Raw genomic sequence first — 12,483 nt, 5'->3', positions numbered from 1 at the left:
ACCAAGGAGTTGTGTGTTGTTTTGGAGAACATTTACTTTTACAATTTTGAACCTTTATTTAAAACTTTATTTATTAATTTCCTCATTTTTTTTGCCGGTTGTTTGAGTTTCTGTTTGATTGAGTTCCAGAAAATGGGTATTTTACTCTTATTTTCTTTGTGTGAAGTATCAGCACCCTGTTCCGTGCTACCTATCTGGTATTTCTTTTTGAAAATCTATCTTTTGAAGTTATTCCTTTATTATTATACAAAAGAAATCTTTTGGAATGTGCAAAATAGCGTTAGCAAAGCCATGTGCCTTTATCTGAAGCCAATTACAAAATATATGAGGTTCCAATTTCGGCAGACAGAAATGGGAGGCCAGGATGATGAAGTTTCCATCTGTGTTATGGCATAATGGCTTCCAAATAGTTAAGTGTGCTTGTAAGAAATGATCACTTTCAAAAAAAAAATGGAATTAATAAATGGGCATTGATCTCCAATGAATGCATCGTTTTCAACCTCGAATTTTTAAATCTTCCGCTCATAATCTTTGTTGATCTATTTGGGATATGCACAGAACAAATTAAATGTCTTTCTTTGCAAATAAATAAGACCATAAGATGTAGGGGCAGAATTAGGCCATTTTGACCCTTTGAGTCTGCTCCACTATTTGAATTGTGGCTAATATATTTTTTCTTTCACTTCCATTCTCCTGCCCTCTCTCTGTAACCATTGATACCTTGTTAATCAAGGACCTATCAACCTCCACTTTAAATATTTTCAAAGACTTGGCTCCTGTAGCTATCTGTAGCAATGAATTCCACAGATTCACCACCCTCTGAAGAAATTTCTTCATCTCATTTCTAAAAGAATATCCTTTTGAAGCTGTGCCCTCTTGTCCAAGGTTCTCCCACAGCTGGAAACACCTTCCTCATGATTATTCTTCCCACTCCTTTTCAACATTCATCACATTTCAATGAGGTCCTCCTCCTTATCCTTCTAAACTTCATCATGTACAGCCTTAGAGCCTTCAAATGCTCTTCATATTTTAATCCTCTCATCCTTGTGATCATAATTATAAGCCATATCTGGACTCTTTCCAATGCTAGTACATCCTTCGATATGAGCCTTGATAAATGTAAAATTTTTGAGGCCTCTCTAATTCATATGTTTTGGGAGTGTCCGGAACAATTCTTTAAAACTCTATCACAGATTCTTAGGATTAAATTAGAACTATGTCCTTTTATTGCTTTCTTTGGTTATTCTCTAAAAGAAAGGATTTCCTTGAATTCAACTTCATTGATGCAAGATGAACAATTTTGATAAGATGAAAAGACAGCTTAGCACCAACTCGTATGCAATGGTTACAGGACATTATGATGTCTTTCATGAGTTTGGAGAAAATTAGATATAATGTTAAAGAGATCAAGGTTGAATTTGACAAGATATGGGGCCCAATCATGGACTCATAAGTTAATCATAACTTGATTACTTTGGCAGGTCCAATCTCTTAGAGCCAATACTTGATTCTTTACAATTTATTTGCTGGTGACCGTGTTTAGTGGGAGGGGTTAGATTAGAATGGCTTTTTTTTCTTTTGTTTTTTTTTTAAAAATAACTAGAAGAGATTGATCTATTTAGATATCCACAATGTATAATCTCAATATTAGAATATGAGGTGAAATTCTCATGGGTATTTCACTTTTTTGAGAATTTTTATAAGACGATGTATAATTGATATGTGACTCATATTCTGTATTGCATGATATAAAAGCTATATAATTAATTAATGTGCACAAGTGATCAGGACAGAGGTTCAAATCTCCAGCTGTCTGTAAGGAATTTGTACGTTCTCCTGTGTCTGCATGGGTTTTCCCCGGGAGCTCCAGTTTCCCACAGCACCCATGGCATGATGAAGAAAGCCTCTACTTGCTCAGGAGTTTGCGGAGGAGCTAGTGGAGTTGTTCAAGTGAACCGGTACGGACTTGAAGGGCCGACATGGCCTGTTTCCGTGCTGTAAACAGTTATATGGTTATACTATATATAATATATTCAGTAACATTTCTGTCAAATTAATAAAAATATTTTAAAAGAGAGATGAGCCCAAAACTGATCTCAATACTCCAAATGTTGTCTGACCAATGCCTTGTAATAGTGTAGTCCTTTCAAACTGAATGATGATGTTGTCCATTGGTTCAGGTGACTGGTCGACCTTTTAGTGTTGAGCCGCCGAAGCAGTGGGAGCTGTTTAACTGTTCGCACATTGATAAATAAAAAGTTGAAAATATTTGTAAAATGAAGAATTAGATTGATGGCAGCATTTGCCATTTTTATTTCTCTTAAATATTCTCTCCTTAATGGATCCGAGGCTGTTTGGTTAACTCAGTGAATGCTTTTAAGAAGGAAACAGGAGCTTTCAGTAAATATAGCTGCTCAAGAAGTAAAACATGACAATCTGTAGGCACCGTGGTTGAAGTAAAAGCACAAAGCTGGAGAAACCCAGCAGGTCAAGCAGTGTCCTTTATATAGCAAAGGTAAAAATACATAACCGTTGTTTCAGGAATACCTTGATACTTTAATGAAGGGCTCAAGCCTGAGACGTCGGTTATGTATTTTTACTTTTGCTATATAAAGTACTGTTTGACCTGCTGAGTTTCTTTTGCATTGTGTTTTAATATTAGCTGCTCAATTGGAATAAGTGGCAAATGGAAGTATATAGTTTTTGAGTGTTCACAAACACATAAAATGCACATAGATGTGGACTTTTTAGTTATCCAGAAATGTGATGGTGTTAGAAAATATGATTATTCCAGACTGGAAAAAAAAACAATTGCTGACTCTCCATCCCAATATTATTGGAAGAAATAAAAAGGAAATGTATGATTTTCTTTTTTTTCCCCCCCTTTTGTGTATATGAAGGTGCTGCTGCCTTTGCTTTCCTTGACTTGTCTTTTCCTTTCCCTGGCTGTTAGATGTTGCTGAACTGAGCAGCATTTCACTATATAAGTGCAGTAAAGATGCAGTAATTTAGAAATGGTCATTGCACAGAATGTCCTTAAAATAAATTAAAATACAATGGGAATGAAGGACAATAAAAGTTACATCAGACCATTAGCTTGCTTGATGTGTAAACCTTTTCATGGCACTGGAGGGTTTTCTCATTTTTTTTCTAATTTGGTGAATTTGACTTTGGGCTGTTGTTCCATTTGTCAGCAAAGAAGTCTTTTGTAAATTATTCTAAGAAATACAGCAAAACTGTGATGGATAAGCTTTGAAAAAAAAAATTCCTGATGTATGTAAGCTTTTTGTAATGTACAAGTAAAATCAGATGTAACAGAAAAAGATGTACAAGAGAGTTTGGGATCTTTTGGTAACCAATAATGACATTTTTTTCCCCCCATGCTGTAAAAGGCTATCAGTTTACTTCTCTGGTTCTTGAATGTTTGCTGAAATGGAAATTCTTAACCCTTTGGACCCTGGCCATTTTTTTAACCTTTCATAATACTGTATATACCAGACTGAGCCCATGGGTAAACTACAGTACAAACCAGCTGGTGGTTGGGTATAAAGCCAGTCCCGCAAAATGAGGACATGGAAACGGGGATGAGGAATCCAAAGGATTCATAAAAATGGGGATGATTCAATGGTTAAATGCAAAATAGATTGTGATAATAAAATACACTTGCATGTGGATGTCTCAAGGTTTTATAATCTCTGCAATGCCAGTTTGTTGCCCTTTGCTGCAGCATAATAAATTTTGAACAAATTCCCACTTCTGATAATGTCCTGATAACAGAGCAGGATTTTTTTTTCCCAGGTTGGGGGTGGGGTCTGGTTATAATCCAGCTAGCCAAGTCAGCCTCCAGTGTGAAAATATAAAGTGACTGAAGGTCTCCCTTTTTCTATTAAATTCTATTCAATCATGAGTAATCAGATTTAGGGGATAAGAAAATGATGTGAACAACATTTTGAAGTAGCAATCCTTTTGCACTCTTACATCTCAAAATATTTGTGGAATAGTTCCTTATTCTCTGAAGAATTGTAGGAAGGGAGGTGTTTAAACCATGGTTGCCATTCAGTAAAAAAATACAAATCATTTTTTATCTAACAGTACTTCTCTTTCCATCCCAAGCCCATCCCTATTCTCATCACTCTTCATAATCCACTATGGAATGTGTTGTCATTGTATAAGTATAAACCTGTACACATAAATTTCAATGCATGCAATGAAATTGAAACCCATATCTGAGTTAATGTCCATTTTATAAACTATTTTCCAAATAGTGTTTTATTTTGTTTTGTTATTTTCCTTTCCATGACTGATTGTAGCCATCCTGTACTTTATCCGGTCGGTCCATGACCTCCATTTCGTGGAGAATGTCAGTGACTCCATGGGAAACAAGTTGGTTAATCTGAAACCTTAATCTGATGGTTCCACTTCTTGCATATATTCACTTGTTATAAAGAGATCAAGAGCATATCAAGTTTTTCTGCAGATTTGTAGCATGACCTGGATTGGTATTTCAAAGGCTTGGATAATTCATCGAGAAGCAGCCTTTCCAGTTGCCCATGATAGTAGGGGAATTTGAATTGAACTGATTAAATTAAACTGAAATCTAAAAAAAAACATTATCAGTGGTGTTAATCACACATTATCTTGAAGATTTTAGTCATTATCTCGTCCTGTCACATCAATAATATATTTTGTGTGAAAGACGATCTTGCCTAACCTTTTTAAAATCTTTCAATCTATTCATGTAACCAACTAACTTATTACAAATGTACCCCTCCCATTTCCTCATTTAATAGTTTCCAGCACATGGGCCATTTAAACATTGTGGGAAATTCAAACAACAAGTGCATGGCCAATTTAAACACTGCGGGTGACTCGAATAGCCAACACTCGGGATTTTTAAACACCGCACCAGTTACAAACAGCTGACTCACAGGCCATTTAAAGTCGCAGAGCAGGACTACAGTTCAAACTAAGACACCAGGCCTTGAGGTGTCTGCTCCCTGTCATCCTTCTGGTCAACATACAATCTTTGCAAAATAAACGGATGAACTCAGAGCCAGATTACAGCAGCAGAGGGACATCAGGGATTGCTGTGTGATGTGCTTCACTTAGATATGGCTGAATGAGAGCATTCCAGACAAAGCACTACAGTCCGAGGGCTTCACCTTCCACCCCTTGGACTGGACACTGGCATCAGGAAAAAAACAAGAGGAAGCAGCATTTGTGTCATCATAAATTCATCGTGATGTACAAACATGACAGTTACGTCCCATTCGTGTTCCCCAACCTGGAATATCTGGTGATCAAGTGTCATCCATTCTGCTTGCTGAGGGAGTTCATTGCCATCATCCTGGTTGCAGTATGCATTTGGTCCCAGGATAATCTCAGGCTAGCACTGAAAGGACATGTTCTGATCAACAGCCATGAGACAGCGCAAGCTGATCACCGCCCGATCATTGCTGGGGGCTTCAGCCAGGTCAACCTGAAGAAATCTCTGATGAACTTACACTAACACGTTACCTGTGAAACCAGAGGAGGCAAAACCCTTGACCACTTCAACACCACCATGAAGAACAACTTCTGTGCCAATCCACCTACACTGCACAAGTCTGATCAGCTGGCTGTACTTCTATTCCCAGCGTACAAGCAGAGTCTGAAGTCAACAGTATCAGTGGTGAAGACAGTAGGGTCAAGGGAGGCAAAGGAGTGCCTGCAGGATTGGTTTGAATTGGTGGAATAGACTGTATGCAAGGACTCAGCCTCAAACTTGAATAAATATGCCACAGATGTCACCAACTTCATCAAAACCTGTGTGTATGAGTGTGTGCTCACATGTACTGTACATAACCGGGAATATCCCATCCCAAAACCATGGATGAATCAAAAGATTCACAACCTCCTGAGGGTGAGATCAAAGGTGTTTAAGTTCGATGATCCAGCTCTCCATAGGAAGTCCAGGTACCACAGATGGAAGACCATCTCAGCACCAAAGAGGCAATTCCGAGGGAATCCAGAGACAGAGTCAGATACTCACCATTTATGGCAAGGATTGCAGATAATTGCATCCTACAAGGAAAGACCAAACATCATAAATGGCCGTGATGCTTCACTACTCGATAAGCTGAAAATTTTTTGTTTGCTTTGAGAAAGAGAACTCAACAATACCTAGAAGCTCATGACCCTGTGATACCTGTCTCTAAGGCCAACATCCTTCAAGAGGGTGAACTATCCACAATGCGTCAGGTCCTGATGGTGTACCTGGCAGTGTACTGAAAATCTGTACCAACCAACTAGTCGGGGAATTCATGGACATTTCCAATCTCTCATTGGTGCAGTCAGAGGTTCCCACCTGCTTCCAAAGGCCATCAATCATCCAGTGCCCAAAAGCAGGGTGAGTTGCCTCAAATGACTATCATGCAATTACACAAACACCTACTATGATGAAATGCTTTGAGAGGATGGTCATGGCCCAAAATAACTTACACCTAAATAAAGATATGGACCCACTGCTATTTGCCAACTTTCACAATCGGTCCACAACAGATGCAATATCACTGGCTCACTACTCAGCACTGAATCACCTAGAATATAGCAATAAGTACATAGGCTACTCTTCATCAACTGCAGTTCAGCTTTCAACACCATCACACCTTCAGTGCTGCTCAATAAACTCCAAGACCTGGGCCTCTGCACCCAGCTATGAAACTAGATCTTTGACTTACTCATCGCAAGGCCTCAGTCAGTACAAATCATTAACAATGTCTCCTCCTCATGGATGATCAATGCAGGCACACCTCAAGGATGTGTACTTAGCCCACTGCTCTATTCACGATACACCCATGACTATGAGGCTAGGCACAATTCAAATGCCGTCTACAAATTTTCTAATGACATAATTGGCATAATCACAGATGGCAATGAGGTAGCGTACAGGAGGGAGACAGATCAGCTAACTGAGTGGTGCCACACCAACAACCTTGCACTCAATGTTAGCAAAACCAAGGAGATGATTGTGGAATTCAGGAAGGGGAAATCAGGAGAACACAAACCAGTTCTCATCGAGGGGTCGGCAGTGGAAAGGGTTAAGAGCTTCAAGTTTCTGAGGGTCAACATCTCTGAGGTCCTGGGATTACCATATGAGGAGATTTGGTATGTCACCAAAGACTTCCAAATTTCTGCAGGTGTACTGTGGAGAGCATTCTGACTGGTTGTATCACTGTCTGGCATGGAGGTGCCAATGCACAAGGCAAGATAAAACTACAGAGTTGTGAATTCAGCCAGCACCATTACAAGCATCAGTCTTCACAATATCTAGGACATCTATAAGAGACGGTGTCATAAGAAAGCAGCCTTTAACTTCAAAGATGTTCACCATCCTGACCATATCCTCCACACACATTTGGAAGGAGGTACTGGAGCTTGAAGATGAACACCAAGGGGCACGAGGACAGCTTCTTTCCCTCTGCCATCAGATTTCTGAACAGATAATGAACTACAGACATGACCTCACTTTCTCTTATTTTTTGCACTAATTTATTTATTTTTAAATGCAATTTTATAGCAATATTTGCATTTAATGCTGTAACAAAACAACGAATTTCATGCCATGTTTATGACAATAAATTCTGATTCAGTTTCTTTGGAGAACAGTTTTTTTAAATGTCTTTTTCTTTCCCCCTACTGTAGCTGATCTAATTGTGCACTCTGCTATAGTTTAAAACAAATGGCAGTGCTACCACTGGTGCGGACCCATGGAGAGGGAGGAGTAAAATCTTAGCACTCCCTGCATTGTCCAACCACCCAGTCCGACTGTCATCGGCTCTGTACAGGCTTTAAAAAGAGGCTGAGGGAGCGCTGGAGGCAAAGCCATGGATGTTCAGTGACTAGGGTGAGGGGGGGGTGGGTGGAAAGGGGGCTAGGCAATTTCTGGAGATAGACAATCTTTGTCTGCCTTGCCATAGACTGTAGGAAATTTTGTGTAATCACATTTTCTGTTTTATTACATGTCAATAAAATAATCTTGAATCTTAATCAATCATGGCTGATACCACCTCCCTCTTTAAGTTTCATCTGAGAAGACAGGCTGTGCAATCCGTTGTGCAATTCTGTCATGATCATTCAAAGCTACCCTCTGATAATAGAAAGCTGATTATTTCCTGACAGAAGTAGATTGACAGTTGATATTTTAATTCTGTACAATGTCTAATAGAACATGGCATATCAGCATATCATTCTGAGAGAGTTTAGACCTAGCAATCATATATCTCATAGATCACACCATCTAGCCTAACTTTAAAAAAATCTTTTGGTCTATTCATGTTACCATAGGGTGAAAGGAGCTGATTGTTGACAGAAATAAAAATACATTTGGAATAAATAATTATCAATTTTGATGGTTCATTTAACACGAACTTTGCTGAAGAAAATCTTCCTGCTGATAGAATGGTAATTAATTATTTTATAAGTTTCATCTTTGCTCAAGAGTTCCAGTATTAGGAAGATTACACTTCTCTTGTTGGAGGAAAGACTACAATTTAAAGTGGACAATTGTGATGTTATATGAATATACTGTATTTGAGTGGCAAGTTGCAGAAAATTCATCTTGTTAAATGAGACTGGACTGCCCTATTGTTTTCTAAATTCAATGAAATCACAAAGCTGGGAAGAATCTTGCTGCATTGTGGGAGGAAAAGTATGGTGAGGTGGAAGGCTCAAAGAACAAATCAAGCAGGACAATTAAAATAGATCATTTAGAGAAGTGGTCAAGCTTGTTTCTTGAACATGGTTAAAATTAAAACATCTTTCTAAGTGCTTCAAACTCAAAAGTTGGTTGTTAAATATTTTTAGGTGGAATAAAAATTGACATTTAAAATTTGAAACAATTGGGATGCTTTGTGAGATGTAGGTATTTTGTGGACTCACTCCTTTTATTTCTTTGACATTTAGCCTTCAAAACCACTCCAAGCAATAACTCAATTTTCTCTGTCATTTAAAATTTGTGACTGAATTTTGTCACTAAACTTATGATCTCCCTTGGAGAAGCTATATGCATGGCTGATACAGAAAATGGAAGTGTCACGCTGTTGTGTGAAGGAGTGCTCCTCTGAAGCTGAGACATATTGGAAGAGTTTTATGCAATCTATGAAGAAAACATTGGAATAAACTCTGTGCCACTCGAATCTCATGAATCAAAAACATAACCCAGGGTTATTAGATTACTCAGAAATTGCATTCTACAAGACTTGTTTATCCTCTCCTGCCTTTTGGCCATGCATTAAAAGAGAAAGTTTTTACAATAAGTATTTCCCTGAAACTATTTCCATTCCAGCATCTTCCAGTTACACATAAAACTTTTGTTTTCAAAATTCAGAATTCGAGAACAGTGTGTTCTTGTAGTTTAAGACCGCATGAATAAAAGAGTACCAGTCATTGGTCATGTTGTATGCTCTCCATTTCCCAGCAATCAATTCTGTTCAATAAAGTATTAGCCACCAATAAAATCTTGCAGTTTTTTAATTATTGGAGGATTACCGGTACATCAGATATTTTCTGTATTTTTTCCAAATGTTCTAAAAAGCTAAATGCCAAACAATCTACAAAATTAACTTAACTAGTTAATATTAATTAGGTTTCCTTTTACACATGAGTACTTCCTTTTCATAATTTTGATTGCTTCTTCAGTCAATATGAATATATTGACTAAAGAAGCTTCCCCCTTCCTAGAGCATAGAACTATTGCTTTCCCAATGCAGTTCATATCACTTCTGACTTCCTCCTGAGGTTGTCCCTTGTTATCAATGAGGATTTTCTTCCCTTATAGTTCTGTGGGTTCTGTAGTGACTGATGAAGTAACTTTGAACCTTTGATTTTGCCAAAGACAGAGCAGGTGGCACTTGATTGGACAAGTACTTAGTTAGCTTTGTCGATAGTGTATTCTTCTACCATATGCTGGGCTTCTGTGTGTGAAACGTATGAATGAGCACAAGCTTCTCAATGTTGCTGTGCACACTCTTGATGAATGAACACACTGTTCTCGAATGCTCTTTCTCCAGTTTGAAAAGTCACGGGCCAGGGATTTTGGGCACATTAATTTTTTTAAGGAGACTTTTAATAAAATTCTTATCCCCCGACAACTATTGATGACTTCCCAATTAATTAGATCTTTAATGAAATAAGCTAACTTCCCAATTTATTTCTGTAATTTGTGAAGATGAGAGAATGTTGATGTACGTAATCCGTTAGAGTAGCTTTCCTAAAAAAATGATAAATAACTTGAACATGTCAACAGTCCACAAGTAAAGCCATCTGATTCCTGAGTAATGAAATGAAAAACTTAGTTTGACTGACTGTATAGAATTGTAATTATAACTTCTGCATGGTCAAATTCTGTGTGAGTGTGATATTTATAATTTTATTTATATCAATGCCAGCAATATGATTCAATTTTTCAGAAAAAAAAGTTTAGATATTTCTCTGCTGTGTTGGAGCCTCATTTCTTTGTGTCTAAAAGTTGAAATCTTGTGATCAATTTTATGATTGGTACTGAGCAGCCCATAAATCCCAATCACCTGAGGTAAAATATAAACTTGTCCCAAGAAGTCAATTTAAAAGTAAATTGTTGTGGAAAAGCTGATGATACCTCACAGCAACATATTACATGGTGAAATAAAAATGGAACAGCTTTGAAATACCTCAGATGATCAAACAACATGTATGGAAGGAAAATAAAGTCACGATTTAACTTCAAAGATCATCAGAACTGAAATATTTCAGGTTGAAAACCCATCAGTATCAGCAGATCTAGAAATGGCACTAGAATTTCATCAGTTCCAGCAACTTCCACAATCAACTTGTTTTCTCTCAGTCTATTTGTGACAATTTTAATATTTGTGCATCAGCAAGTTTAGATGTGATTTTGTTGACGGTTACTCAGAAGCAACTGATGTTTCACATCCACAATCTTTGGACCTGTTTAGTCTAGAAAGTCACATTGCCTACCTTTTACAAAACATGATCAAATTGTTTTGCAGGTTCAATTTGCAGAAGTGTCTTAAGCAAGATATTTAAAAATATGATATTTTAAAAAACGTGTGTATGCACAAGTTTTCATTCAAAATTCACCAATCATGTCTTGAGGACAACTTAATAATCTTTAAAATATAGATTACAATAGATATAAGCCAGTCAAATCAGAAAATGGGAGAAGGACAGGTGTGGAATACCTGGAAATTATTTAATGACAGAGCAAAAGAAAGTTAAGAACTTTTAAACTTTAACATCAGTTTGATAGAGCGAGACTAAACTGAGCAGTAACGGTAGTGTTAGATGGACAATGAAAAGCATAAAATGTGAAAGTATACCAAACAAGAAAAAGAAGACATCAAAAGAGAATATGAAGTTTTTGTGAGGAAAAACTCTCCTCATCAGCTAACCCCTTCATGCCTGGAATCAACCTGGTGAACCTCCTCCACACCACCTCCAAAAATAATGGATACAATATCAGATGAGATTAAAAAGTATATAAAAGTATTCAAAATAAAAATAAGGAAGATAAAAGACAGCCAAATAAAATATTTAAAAGTCACAAGTCAATATTATATAACATTTTATCTCTTTATAATTTAATTCTCTCAGCTTTTGTTGATTTTGAGTACAATCCACTCTAGGGATAACTCCTATGCACAATTTTGTTGTAAGTTGATCCCAAAGCAAACCCATGACAGTTAAATTGATACACACACCCTGCATCCGTGTCCAGTTCCTGCTTGAATTCCATGGATTGTTCAGTTACTTATTCCTTGGAATCAATTTTCTCATTGATGTTGCATTAAGGGGTAAGAACTTATGAATGCATCTAGAACTCCAAAGTTTATATAAATTACGAGTAGACAATGACATTTCCCTGCAAAACTTGGCCAAATAGAAACCTTCATCAAAGTTGCAATAAAAAAAATACTAGACATTGGCAGCAAAAAAGAAGCCATTTAATTATTCATGTTTATTGGCCTTTAGCCTTGTACAGTAAATAATTATTCATTCACATTTTTTAATCATGTCAAATGTTTGTACTTCTCTCAGCTTTTCAAATCAAGTTCCAGACATTTGCCAATTTCTCTGTTAAAATCCTTCCAGCCATTTCCTTTAGCCTCTACTCCCTGTTTATAAACTTCTTTAATAAGGAAAGTATGCCCATCCTATTCCCTTCAAATAAGGATCTCATAATTTAATGCAATGATTGAATCTCCCCTCAGTCTTTTCTCAAGTGTACAAGATGTGGCAACCAATTTTTCCTTATAACTAATATTTACCAGCTCTCACATCACTCTCATAAACTTGCTCTCTTGTGTTATAAAAAAATTCTTTGACCAAAACTGAATGGAGTGCTCCAGATGTATTCTTCTTGCTCTTCAGTGTATACTAGCAAGGTAACTGCAGCTTTTCTGTCGTCTATTGTTCCACAGCTGCCCTAGAAATTTCCATACAATT

The 12,483-nt window shown here is 37.1% G+C and overlaps 1 protein-coding gene and 1 long non-coding RNA gene across 4 annotated transcripts in view; one reads left to right on the top strand and one right to left on the bottom strand.

Moving 5' to 3' along the window:
• Positions 1-12,483, top strand: part of bsnb (bassoon (presynaptic cytomatrix protein) b) — a 451,700-nt gene that overhangs the window by 153,221 nt on the left and 285,996 nt on the right. The window lies entirely within an intron of this gene.
• Positions 4,246-6,359, bottom strand: LOC138763192 (uncharacterized). 2 transcript variants are annotated; one of them, XR_011357373.1, is made up of 3 exons: positions 6,163-6,359; positions 5,894-6,063; positions 4,246-4,597 (listed from the first exon to the last, which is right to left on the bottom strand). It is a non-coding gene; the product is annotated as an uncharacterized lncRNA (long non-coding RNA). The 2 variants fall into 2 exon arrangements; XR_011357372.1 differs by having other exon boundaries at positions 6,032-6,063.

The sequence above is a fragment of the Narcine bancroftii genome, chromosome 5 (assembly GCF_036971445.1).
Source record: "Narcine bancroftii isolate sNarBan1 chromosome 5, sNarBan1.hap1, whole genome shotgun sequence".
NCBI classification, from domain to species: domain Eukaryota; kingdom Metazoa; phylum Chordata; class Chondrichthyes; order Torpediniformes; family Narcinidae; genus Narcine; species Narcine bancroftii.
The sequence above is the reverse complement of the archived record's forward strand: the minus strand, read 5'-3'. Positions and strand labels throughout refer to the sequence as shown.